We start from the raw sequence: 12,282 nt of genomic DNA, 5'->3' as shown, positions 1-12,282 counted from the left end.
CTCTCCTCTTCCCCTTCAATTTCTCTCTGTACTCTCAAATAAAAATAAAGTAGAAAGAAGGGGGGAAATGACAGCCAGCCAGGAGCCATGGATTTGTAGTGCTGGCACCAAGCCCCAGCCCCTGGTGGAAAAAATGAAAAGGAGATGATAGATGATAATTTTATCTCTGCAGAGATAAAATTTGGGGAAATTTTCATTCAGCTAGAGAGAGAGAGAGAGATCAAAGCACTACAACTTCCTCCATGTTCATAACACTTCCTATGTAGTGCCAGGAGTTAAACCTTGTCCCTGTGTGTGGCAAGGTACATGACCTACCCATTGTGATATCTCTCGAGCCCAAAGCTTTATAATCTAGTGTAGTCCTATTCAATTATCCCTATTTTAGTTTCTCTTAGCAGTGGGACTGAATCTCCTAATGCATCTCTGATATTAAGGTCTTGTAGTATATCCACTGTGTTTGCTTCTATGTATTTTATTTTATCAAGCCTAACATCTAAATCCTTAAGCCATTTTGAGTTAATTGTGTTAAATGATGGTCTAGATTCCTTTGTGACATATGGCTGTCCAGTTTCTCAAATCATTTGCTGAAAAGTTTCCTTTCCACCCATGTGCATTATTGACTCCTTTGCGATAGAGTACATATTTACATAAGTATGGACTTATTTCTCAGCTCTCCATGGTATTCCACTGACATAAAGTTTGCTTTTATTCTAATACTATTCTATACCATTTTAAATACTATTGTTTAATAATATAATTGGAAGTGAGAGAACATGGTGCCTAGACTTTATTTTCTTTCAGAATTATTTTGGTTATTCACAGTCTTTCTATGTCATCACAGGAATTTTAGCATTGTTGTTCTATTTCCTTAAAGAGTGTTACAGGAATTTTGATAGGGGTATCTCTGAATCTATATATTGTTTTAAGTAAGTAAGTTGGTCATTTTATTCATTTGTCTTTTCTGTCACCAGGGTTTTGCCACTTCAGGTTTATTTCCTCAGATAGTAAGAAAACCAGAGGGGTCCACCAGGTGGCTCACCTGGTAGAGAGCATGATTTACCATGCTTGAAGACCTAGTTCAAATTCCAGACTGCCACATGGGGGAGCCTCTGGAGGGAAGCTACACAAGCAGTGAAACCATGCTGCGGTGTCTCCCCTTTGTCCCTGTTCTTCTGTCCATGTCTCTCTGTCTCTCTTTCACACTCTCTATGATACAGGATAAAAATGACTGCCTTGGGAGTCAGGCAGTAACTCAGCAGGTTAAGCACACGTGGTGCAAGAGCAAGGACCAGCGTAAGGATCCTGGTTCGAGCTTCCGGCTCCCCGCCTGCAGGGGAGTCGCTTCACAGGCGCTGAAGCAGGTTTCCAGGTGTCTACCTTTCTCTCCCCCTCTCTATCTTCCCCTCCTTTCTCCATTTCTCTCTGTCCTATCCAACAACAATGACATCAACAACAATAAGAACTACAACAATAAAGCAACAAGGGCAACAAAAGGGAAAATAAATAACAATAAAAAAATTTGGTTTTTAAAAAAAAATGACTGCCTTGTACATATGGCAAAACAGGAACCTTACCAAAAGAGCTATCTCTGTGGCCTAGGAATCTCTTTAGCAAAGTTAATTCTTCCAACCTGGGAGCACTGAGTGTCTCCATTTCCTAGATTCTTCTATTTCCTTTAGTAGTGACTAACATTTCAACATACCAATCTTTCGCTCCCTTTGTAAACTTAATCCAAATTTCCTAATTCTTTTAATGGTACTGCAAATGGAATTGATTCCTTCTTCCAATTCACTGCCCTGCTGTGAGGGTTGGTGGTGGCTGAGATATACTGGCTCAGAATTTGGGGATATGTGAAACTGTAGCCAGAACATAACAGTCTGAGAAAACATCAGCCTCCATAAAAATATATATTTTAATTTTTATTGGTAATTTAATAATGATTAACAAAATTGTAAGATAACAGGGGTACAACGCCATAGTTCCCACCACCAGAGTTTCATGTCCCACCCCTTCCATTGGAAGCTTCTCTATTCTTTATCCCTTTAGAAGTGTGGACCAAAAATTCTTTTTGGAGTGCAGAAGGTGGAAGGTCTGGCTTCTGTAATTGCCTCTCCACTGGACATGGCCACTAACAGGTTGATCACAAGGCAGAATTCGGGCTATGTTTGGAGTATTGCACCAAAGTAAACAACTCTGGAGTGGGGGAAGGGTAGATTTTCAGTAAAAATAAGTTTTGAAAAAGACATACACTGGAGCCACAAGACCTATGTCTGAGTTTCAGTTGAGACATCTAGAACCCGTCTATTCTTGAGCCGACTTCCATTTGCCTAAGTTTCCTCACCTGTGAGATGGAGCTAATAAACATGCATGCACATGGCACAGAGAGTTTGGGGGGAATAAATAATGAGATGAAGTTTAGGAAGCACTTTTCATAGTGTTTGGTGCCGTAAGAAATCAATGAACATGGGCCGTGGAACTAAAACAATGCTTTACACTATAGAATTTCATGTCTGAGGCTCTAAGGTTCCAGGTTGAATCCCCATCACCATCATAATCTAGAGCTGTGTGATGCTCCTGTTAAAAATCTGTATAATAGTTGTCGGACATGTTTTCATAACTTTTAAAGAGAAAATGGCACCAAGGCAAAGAGAGTGAAGAAGACCACAGCATGAAGTCTCCTTTAATATGGTGGGGGTCGTGCTCAAACCTGGCTGGCGCACATAGCAAAACTCACCATCCAAGTGAAGTAGTTCACCAGTCCGTGCTTGTGTAGTTTCTTTTTTAATTAGTTTAGATGATAGGAAAGAGAAATCAATAGTATAATGGAGATACAAAGAAAGAGACACCTGCAGCACTGCTTCACCTCTCGTGAATCCCCCCCAGTGGGTGGGGAATAGGGCCTCTGACCTCTGACCTTGCTCATTGTAATGTATAAACTCAATGAGGTTCACTACTGCTCAGCCTTATTTGTATAGTTTTAACGTGCCCACACTGAATATATCTGGAAGTCAAATGATAGCTTTCTACCACCTTTAGAGATCAAGGGTATAGAAGTTAAGTTTTGTGATTACTCTTTTTTGAGATTAAAAAAAACTAAAAGGAGTTGGACAGTGGTCCACCCCAGAGATTTCACATATGATCATTCATGAGGACCAGGGTTCAAGCCCATGATTCCCACCTTCGTGGGAGAAGCCTCAAGAGCACAGGTAGTAGGTATCTCTCTTTCTCCTGCCCCTCCCCCCAAATTTCTCGCTGTCTACCAGAAAAGAAAGCAAAGGAGAAAAAAAAGTAAACTGATTGCAAAGTCCCATTAGGCAATTCAACTTCACTCTTGACTCTGCTGGTGTGAACAGACAGAATTAGAGACTGGCTAACTACAGCTATCCTAGTTTGTTCATGACCTAAAAGCTCTCCTTGTAGCCCTAATGTGTTTGTTAACAGAAACTCCTGTTTTGTTTTAGACATACTCTAGTTTATTCACTAAATTTCCCTGTCCTGACAGTAACAAAACCTTATTTTCAGTTTCTTCTCCAACAGTAGAGTGTAAGGGGAAAAAGCATGGGCCGTGTTTAAACCTCACTGTGTCTCATTGGCCACATGTCCTTGGACAGTCAGTGAACTTCACTGATGACTCAGGTTTGCTCACTGGTAAAATGAGAATAATATCTACCTACCTCACAGAGCTATTGTGTTAATGACAAGAGTATGCAGGGCCTGGCACATATAGCTGTGGGACAATGTGAATTCTTTTTCCCTTTTCTTAGCCTACAGTGTGAACAGAAACCAATTCCAGCACTAGCCTTTTGTGAGGTTACAATGTATCTATAAAGCATGACATCTTCTTTGTGCATTTTTCCTCTGGCAGCTGGGGGGCAAAAGCCCTTTAGGGGCATATCCTAGAATTCTCAGGAAAACAGAGAGGGACCCTATGGCTCCTGGTACAGTCCTTAGCTGTAATCATTCAATTACACTCTTTTATGTTCTATTTTACTGCATCTGAATAGGAGCAGGGATATCTGGATATCTAATAGCAGCATTTGCTAGGAGGTGAGCTACTAAAAATAGGTCCACAATCAGTGGGCAGGATTCCAGGAAATGCTTGACTTACCAGAACAGAACTGGTAAGAGCTTATGTTAATCAAACCCTTCATCTGAATCACTTGCCAAGGCTGCTTTTAGTTACTGAAGTGCTTAGGTTTTCCTTTTTTTTTTTTTTTCAAGTGAGGTATAATCTTAAAGGAATATATGTTACAATAAGGGGGGAGTAGGAGATTAATGCTAAAATGTTTATGGGGTTTGTACAGCAGTGGCTTTAAGTCAAGCATAAAAATCGTATGCCACTTCCACCTCCACTACCACCAAATGTGATTTATATATTATTTCCCTTTGAATTAGCTTGTTTCCAGATTCCTGAGTCCTTAGTGTTGACTCTCTTATACCTCAACCCACAGAAGTAGAGAAACTTTATCTCTTTTAACTTTGATGATGAATATTACTTATGTATTTTGGAATACTTAACATAGAAGGAGTCTTTGCTTCTTTTTTCTTTTCCTTTTATTTTCATGACTAGATCACTTCTAGGCTCTGACTTCTGGTGGTGCCAGGGATTGAACCAGGGACCTTTGAGCCTCAAGTATGAAAATCTCTTGCATAAACTATAATAAAAAATAAACAAACAAACTTCTGTGGGCTTTTATTTGGGATTTATCAAAACAGCAGGCTTATTAGGTACTTAAAAAAAATGATGGGGAAGGATGAATATGGGATTATCTTACTTACAGACAGAAGTTGAAAAATAAGAACAGAAGGGAAAACACAAAGCAGAACTTATAATGGATTGGTGTATTGCACCAAAGTAAAGGACTCTGGGGTGGTGGTGGTGGTGGTGGTGGTGATGGTGGTGGTGGTGGTGTGTGTGTGTGTGTGTGTGTGTGTGTGTGTGTATGTGTATGTTAGGAGTGGGGGGAAGTCTTTAGGTCTTGGAACATGATGTTGTAGGAGCACCTAGGTGGGGGATTAGAGTGTTATGTGAAAAACTGAGAAATGTTACACATGTACCAACGACTGTATCTTACTGTTGACTGTAAACCATGAATTTCCCCAGTAAATAAAATGAAAGAAGTGTGTGTGTGTGTGTGTGTGTGTGTGTGTGTGTGTGTGTGTGTGTGTGTGTGTCAACCTTATATGGACAACAATTGTAGTTTGCAATGGAGGGAATGAGAAAACAGAACTCTAGTGGTGGGAACAGTGTGGAATTATTTCCTTGTTAGCTCATAATTTTGTAAATCAATATTAAATCACTAATTACAAAAATATGATAGGAAAATAGTCAGGAGAAAAAGGCTTACTAGACATGTGGAAAGAGCATGAATCTTATAAGTATTTATAAGCTTTCAGCATCATAGCATTCCCATCTCAGCAGAAGCAGTAAGAAGCAAGCAAGGGCCACAAAGAGCCAAATTTCTGCCAATGGCTTACTTAAGTAATCCCCCATACCTGTAATCCCTTGTAAATTTACATATGTCTGTCATAAGCTTCTGACATTAGCCTGACATCAGCTAAATGCTAATTATGTTCATGTCCCATAATTATTTTTGTTCACAATGAGTAAAAAGTGATCCCAGCATAAATAACTATGATAACTCCTCTATCCAGTGTATGTTTTTCTTTCAATTTTTACTAAGGGGAGACTATGGCAAGTTATGATAGTTTTTTTGGGTTTGTTTTTTTTTTTTTTTGGTCAGAATGTGGAGCAAAAATTTGGATAAAATGTTTTTTAACACAAACTTTCAAAACATTTTTGCTGATTCAAGTACAACTACAAGGATAACAAAAATAAAAATAATCCAACGGGACCACATCAAGCTGAAAATCTTCTGTACAGCAAAAGGAAACACTACCAAAACAAGGATTCCCTACAGAATGGTAAATCTTTATATATCAGACCAAAATATATAAAGAATTCACTAAACTCAGAAGCAAAAAAAAAAAAAAAGATCCAAATCAATCTCCCCATTAGAAAGTGGGGAGAGAGCATGAACAGAATCTTTCTCAAAGAAGATACAAGCACCAGTAGACATATTTAAAATCCTTAAAATCACCAATCATCAGAGAACTGCAAATAAAGATATCACGGTTCCACTTTACACCTGTGAGAATGTCCTGCATTAGAAAGCACATAAACTAGTGTTGGTGAAGACGGGGAGAAATAGAAGCCCTTCTACAACAGTTCTTGCATAGGATGAAAACTCCATGAGGAATTGTGGGAACTAGAAATTACTTAAGGAAGAGTCTGGTGGAAATAGTTCCTTTTGTCTTTTTTGCTCTATCAAGCTTACTGCCCTTGGTTCCTGGTCTTTTATGCCTGTTTTCTTCCAGGACTTAAGTTTAGTGCTGGTAAACTAATGCTTAAGGATTCGGTGTCTCATGCCACATGTCTGGCTAGTCTTTCTTATCTATTTTCCCATCAAACTTTTTAAGAAACTGAAAGCTGACAATTTGATAAAACCTACAAAAGAGAGCCCCCTCTTTTTTATTTTTCACAGTAAACTGAGATACTACCGAACTGTTAAAAATGATGAGTGATTTTCACTTCATCTCACGTAGAGCTTGAAGGAATCATGTCAAGTGAGATAAGCTAGAAAGAGAAGCTTTAATATGGATTGATCTCACTCAGAGGTGGAACTTCATAAAGAAAGAGAGAAAGGAAATACAAAAAGTAAAACTTACACTAGATATCGTATTTTGTACCAAAATAAAGGACTCTGGTAAAGAGGGAGTAGGGAAGGGGCTGGTAGGGTATGGTGTCCAGGTGAATGATGGTGGAAAATACTTACATTAGGAAGGAGAGTGTTTTGCAGACATCTATCATGAGGAGATGAGAAATTATACCCATGCATCAATCACTATAATCCACTATCCTCCAACAACAAAAAGAAAAAAATAACTTAGTTATCTAATAGTAACAATTTAATAGTTACCATTGAAGAATAAATTATAAATTACAAAATTGAATTGCCACTTTTTAAAAATTTCTTTATTGGGTAATTAATGTTTTATATTCGACAATGAATATAATAGTTTGTACATGCATAACATTTCCCAGTTTTCCACATAACGACACAGCCCTTTTGAGGTCCTCTGTCATCCTTTTTGGACCTGTACTCTAATCTGCCCCCACTCCCACCCACCCCAGAGTCTTACTTTGGTGCAATACACCAATTTCAGTTCAGGGTCTACTTGTGTTTTCTCTTCTGATATTGTTTTTCAATTTCTGCCTGAGAGTGAGATCATCCCATATTCATCCTTCTGTTTATAACTTATTTCACTTAACATGAATTTTTCAAGGTCCATCCAAGATCAGCAGAAAATGGTGAAGTCACCATTTTTAATAGTGTAGATATACCACAACTTACTCAGCCACTCATCTGTCATTGTACACCTGGGTTGCTTCCAGGTTTTGAATTGCCAAAATGTTTGATGTTTACATAATACATAGAAATTCAGGACTTCCTGAGGTGGGGCTATGGAGCAGCAGTAGCTGTGTTTCTCTCCTCTCCTCTCCCAGGTCAACTAGGAATACCAAAGGAGACCACCTGGGACTGCAACAAGACAGGACTAGAATGACTTCAGGACCCCACCAAATCACCGGTGAGTGCAAACACGTGTGGCTCTTGGACAGAGAGGAGCCTAGGGAGAGATGAAGTGGCTGGTAACTGTCTGGCAGTTTACCACTTGAGACATCACCTCCAGTCTGTTTCACCAACAAAAAGACCACTGAAGGGAGGAGAGGACTCCCCTGAGACTCACCAAATGCAACTGTGAGTCTCCATTGCTACTGCCCTCATAATCTGGAGCAGTGGCTGGGAGGCCCTGTGCTGACACCAGGGGACAGAGAAACACAGCTGCTGCTGCTCCATAGCCCCACCTCAGGAAGTTCCTTCCATATCAGATTCATTTATGGAACATCTAATAAAATTTTCCCTTCATAAGGAAACAAATACCTTTATGAGTAGTAGACATCTAGTTTTCAAAGTGGGAAAAATTTTCATCTCATACTTCAATATTGTTTCAAATAGATTTTTTTTTCTACAAATGGAGTAGGACATACTCCTGAAAAAAAAAAAAAATCTTTCAGTTGGTTATTAATGGGTCACATGTGGTCAAGTGCACCAGACATAAGCCTATTTTTAGTGATAATAGGTTCAAGCCTTTTCTCATTTCATGAAGACTTCACAGTGTAGAGTTGAAGTATTTATGGGCCAGAAAATTATTATTGCATATATTTTAAAATAGGAAGAGCAATCAAGAAAATTGCTTCAAAGGTGAAATCTAGTGTCAGACTTAACTGTGAATGGTATTATATTCTTATACAATCTTGGTATATTTGATGCACTGTCTTTCTAGCAGAGATGTTATTTTTAGGGAGATAGTCCCAAGTGAGCAGTGTTGGGACCCACCCAGAACTGTCCTGTTTCCAGCTCAGCCCTAAGTAGTCATGTGACACTGTGCACAACCTCCAAAGATCTCAACCAGTCATTTAAATAACTGATAAATATGCCTGTACTTCCTTCTTACCTATTCCATCTATTTTTCATTCCCTGCCATGCATTTCTTTTAAGTTAAAGTCATATAGTTAAACATTAGTAAACATGCAATACTGTAGTACCTGTGATAATGAAATTTCAACGTAAAACAAACTTCTTGATTTCTTCTTTTGACATATTAACAAGCCATATTGTAACACATTTTGAAGAGGCTCCAAGTCATAATTTTAAATACAAAAGAAGTAGCAATTTTAAGGGCCAAACATTAGAAAATAATAAAAAAATTGTTTCAAAATAAATAAATATAAAGTAGGCATAGTAACAAAATGAAGATCAAGAAAGTCAGCAATTTGTTTTCTTAAGTAATAATCAGGAGGCAGCTGACAAAGCAACTGTGTGGAGAAGACGAGATGGTGTGTTGCTAAAGGAAAGCTCAAGAAATGATTAAAGGTCAGATGTCAACCATTTGGCTGTGGTTTTATGTGACTTCTACATTCATTGCTGCCTCATAAAACAAAAATTGTGACTAGCTAAATAAGTGCTGCTAACACAGGATATTGAGGTTGTAATAACATGAGAGCATTGCAGCAAACCCTTGGAGAAATTCAGAAGTTATTTCACACATTCCTTCTTAAATTAAATTGAACTATTTTTTATAGAAGCAGCTCACTTAAAATGATTTGGATATTTTCTACTTAGGGAGATGGATATAATAAATCATTAAGTTTTCATGAAAGTATATGAGTATATGTATATATATGTATATATATATGAAAGTATATGAGTATATATATATATACATATATATGTGAATGAATGTGTGCTTATTTGAAGTACAAAACTGTTCACAAATCCTTTTAGTAAGAAAAGCATTGAAACATATTTACTAGTTCTTAAACTTACCAATACTTATTTTTTCTTACTTGTACCCTTAAGAACTAGTAAATGTGTCAACTCAGGCTAAAATGCACTACAGCAATGATTTCAAAGGTAATGAAAGGAAAATCATAACAGCAATAAAATAGGAGCTAAATCTCCATACTCTCAAAATTATCTTTCATTCTTCTCTTTTCCAACTGAATTCTGTCCTCTGCTCCTTTCCCATTATGACTGCTTAGCAGTACCAGAGACTAGTAAACTAACACCAATAGCTCAATATCTAACCCACAGTCACATGCTTGTCTCTGCTTCCCAAAGACCACTCCTTCAGAAACCATTATCTTCATATACCTACACTCTCAAGTCTTAAAGTTTAGGAGTCAAATTTGAGTTAGTAATCAAGACTTTCCTAATTTCCCCCCCCTTTTCAACTCTATGGCTCTTTATTCTGAGGCCTCTAGAAATAGCTCTGAACAACTACTATTATTTGCCAGTTCCTAAATCAGATCTATAATGTCTTATTGCTCTAATGTTTTTCAGACCATTACAACTCTCTCACATCTATAATGAATAAGAGTGGTTATCTCTTATTAATGTAATCATTTCCATTTTTTTTAATATCAACTTCAAGTTCTGTGAGGTCATCCTGGGAGACCAGGGCGGCCCCTGAGAGTCCTGGGGGGGGGGGGGCCTGGTGATGAGGGTAGCATGCGTGGAGAGGAAGGAAGCACAGGAAGCATACAACCAGCTCGATGAGAAGCCTCTTGGACAATTCATTTATTGGGGAGACAAGCAAGTAGATATACCCATAATTCAGAGAGAAGGTTGAGGTAATCATTAATCCCACACAATGCATAGTTACAACTTGACCTACCAAGTATTTGATCACAACTGGAAAGTTTCCATATAAGGTATGGTCATGAGCTCACAATGCCTAGGTAGGCTTTTTTTTCTCTAAGGGTAAATTATAAGCACCTCAGGGCAGGAGGGGAGGGAGCAGTTTGAGCAAAGCCAGGATATTTATGGTGGATTCCAGGTTGGCCATACAAAATAATTCATGGGCTTTGTTCAAAAGGGATGGGGAAGCATGTACAGGAAGGTACCATGTCTAGAAAAACCCATCAATTATAAGTTCATGAGGTCAGGAGGGGCCTGCCTAATGTCTCTCCCCCTTAGGAGGGAGGGAATTAGGGGTCAACCCGCTCGCTCAGACTCTCATGGAAATAATGGTTTGGACTTACCAGAAAGTGGGCCCTTTCCCCACAAAGTTCTACCACTTTTTAAAAATATATTTTATTTATTTATGAGAAACATAGGAGAGAGAACCAGGCATAACTCTGGCTCATGTGCTGCTGGGCATTGAACTCAGGACCTCATGCTTGAAAGTCCGATGCTTTATCTACTGCACCACCTCCCGGACCACCACCCACTTTTGTGAAATACATTCTCTGCTCTGCATGCCTTTCATAAAGTATAGACTACTTATTTATTTTGCTCTTTAATTTTTCCTTTCACATAGACTCATATTTTCACTTCCAACTAGTCTATAATGTGTTTGAAAAATGAATACTAAACTTTGCCTTATTTTATTCCCTGTATACTGACTGATTCAGGATATTTTGCACAATATAAAAATAATTACAAAGTGTGTCATGTTCTTTGGGCTGTACTTACATTTAAAATTGAAATAATTCCTCAATTTGAATACCCCTTATTCCTTGACCAGAGTTATCACTGGATGGAACAATTATTTGCTAGTGTGAACTGTCAAGAGACAAACATACTTACATGATCTACTTTTCGATCTCAACAATCTCTTAATTCTTTATGTTCATATTTTATTTTTTGTACATAGACAGAAAGAAATTGAGTGGAGAGGGAGAGACAGAGAGCGGGAAAGGCAGAAAGTCACCTGCTGCCCTGCTCAATCATTTGTGAAGCTTCCCAGTGCAGATGAGGACTGAGGGCGGCTTAAACTCAAGTCCTTACGTGCTGGAACATGGGCACTCAAGCAACTGTGTCACCTCTCCTTTACATTTTGAAAAATAGTAACCAAAAGTATTAGTCTTCTCTTAATTTCAATGAGATAGTAAACAAAATTTCTGGAGGCAATCAGTTAAGCACAAATAGTACTATGTGAAAGGGCCCGTACAAGGACCTGGATTCAACACACACACACACACACACACACACACACACACACACACACACACACACACCCCGCTCTGACCTGTAGCAGGGATACTACACAAGTGCCTGAACAGGCCTGCATGTGTACACCTTTATCTCCCTCTCTCCCTACACCTCCTCTCTCAATTTCTCTCTGTCCTATTGAACAAAATGTAAGGGGGACAAAAACAAAGGGAAAAAAAGGCTGCGAGAGTGGTGGATTAGTAGTGCCAGCACCGAGCCCCAGTGACTGGAGGCAAAGAAAAAAAAAAAATCAAACTTTAGATATACTTCTAACAGTTCTTTTCAGTATCAGAAATTTGTATAACAGTCTCTTTTCTTACTCCTTTGTTCCACCAGTGTCCAAAACAAAATGGTAATTATATCCAAACTTGTTCAAAATTAAAATTCAATGTAACCTACAACTTTTTATAGTACTAACATCTGGAAAGTCATAAGACAAAGTCTAAGTGGTGTTAAGGATGACATTGTCCATTTATGAATATTGAAAATGACCATGACTTTAGCTAATCATGGTGACTGTAAAGCTTAGATTTTAGATTACCTTAATTTTCATATAGTAAAGTAAAATATCTGTTTCTAGGAAATCTAAAGTTCTTAAATTTCAAAATTGTGTTACTTATCTGGATCTTGCTGCAGTCTGTCTTGTTTTTATATTATATTTTAC

The sequence above is a fragment of the Erinaceus europaeus genome, chromosome 4 (genome assembly GCF_950295315.1).
Source record: "Erinaceus europaeus chromosome 4, mEriEur2.1, whole genome shotgun sequence".
In the NCBI taxonomy this organism is placed as follows: domain Eukaryota; kingdom Metazoa; phylum Chordata; class Mammalia; order Eulipotyphla; family Erinaceidae; genus Erinaceus; species Erinaceus europaeus.
Note: the sequence above shows the minus strand (reverse complement) of the source record.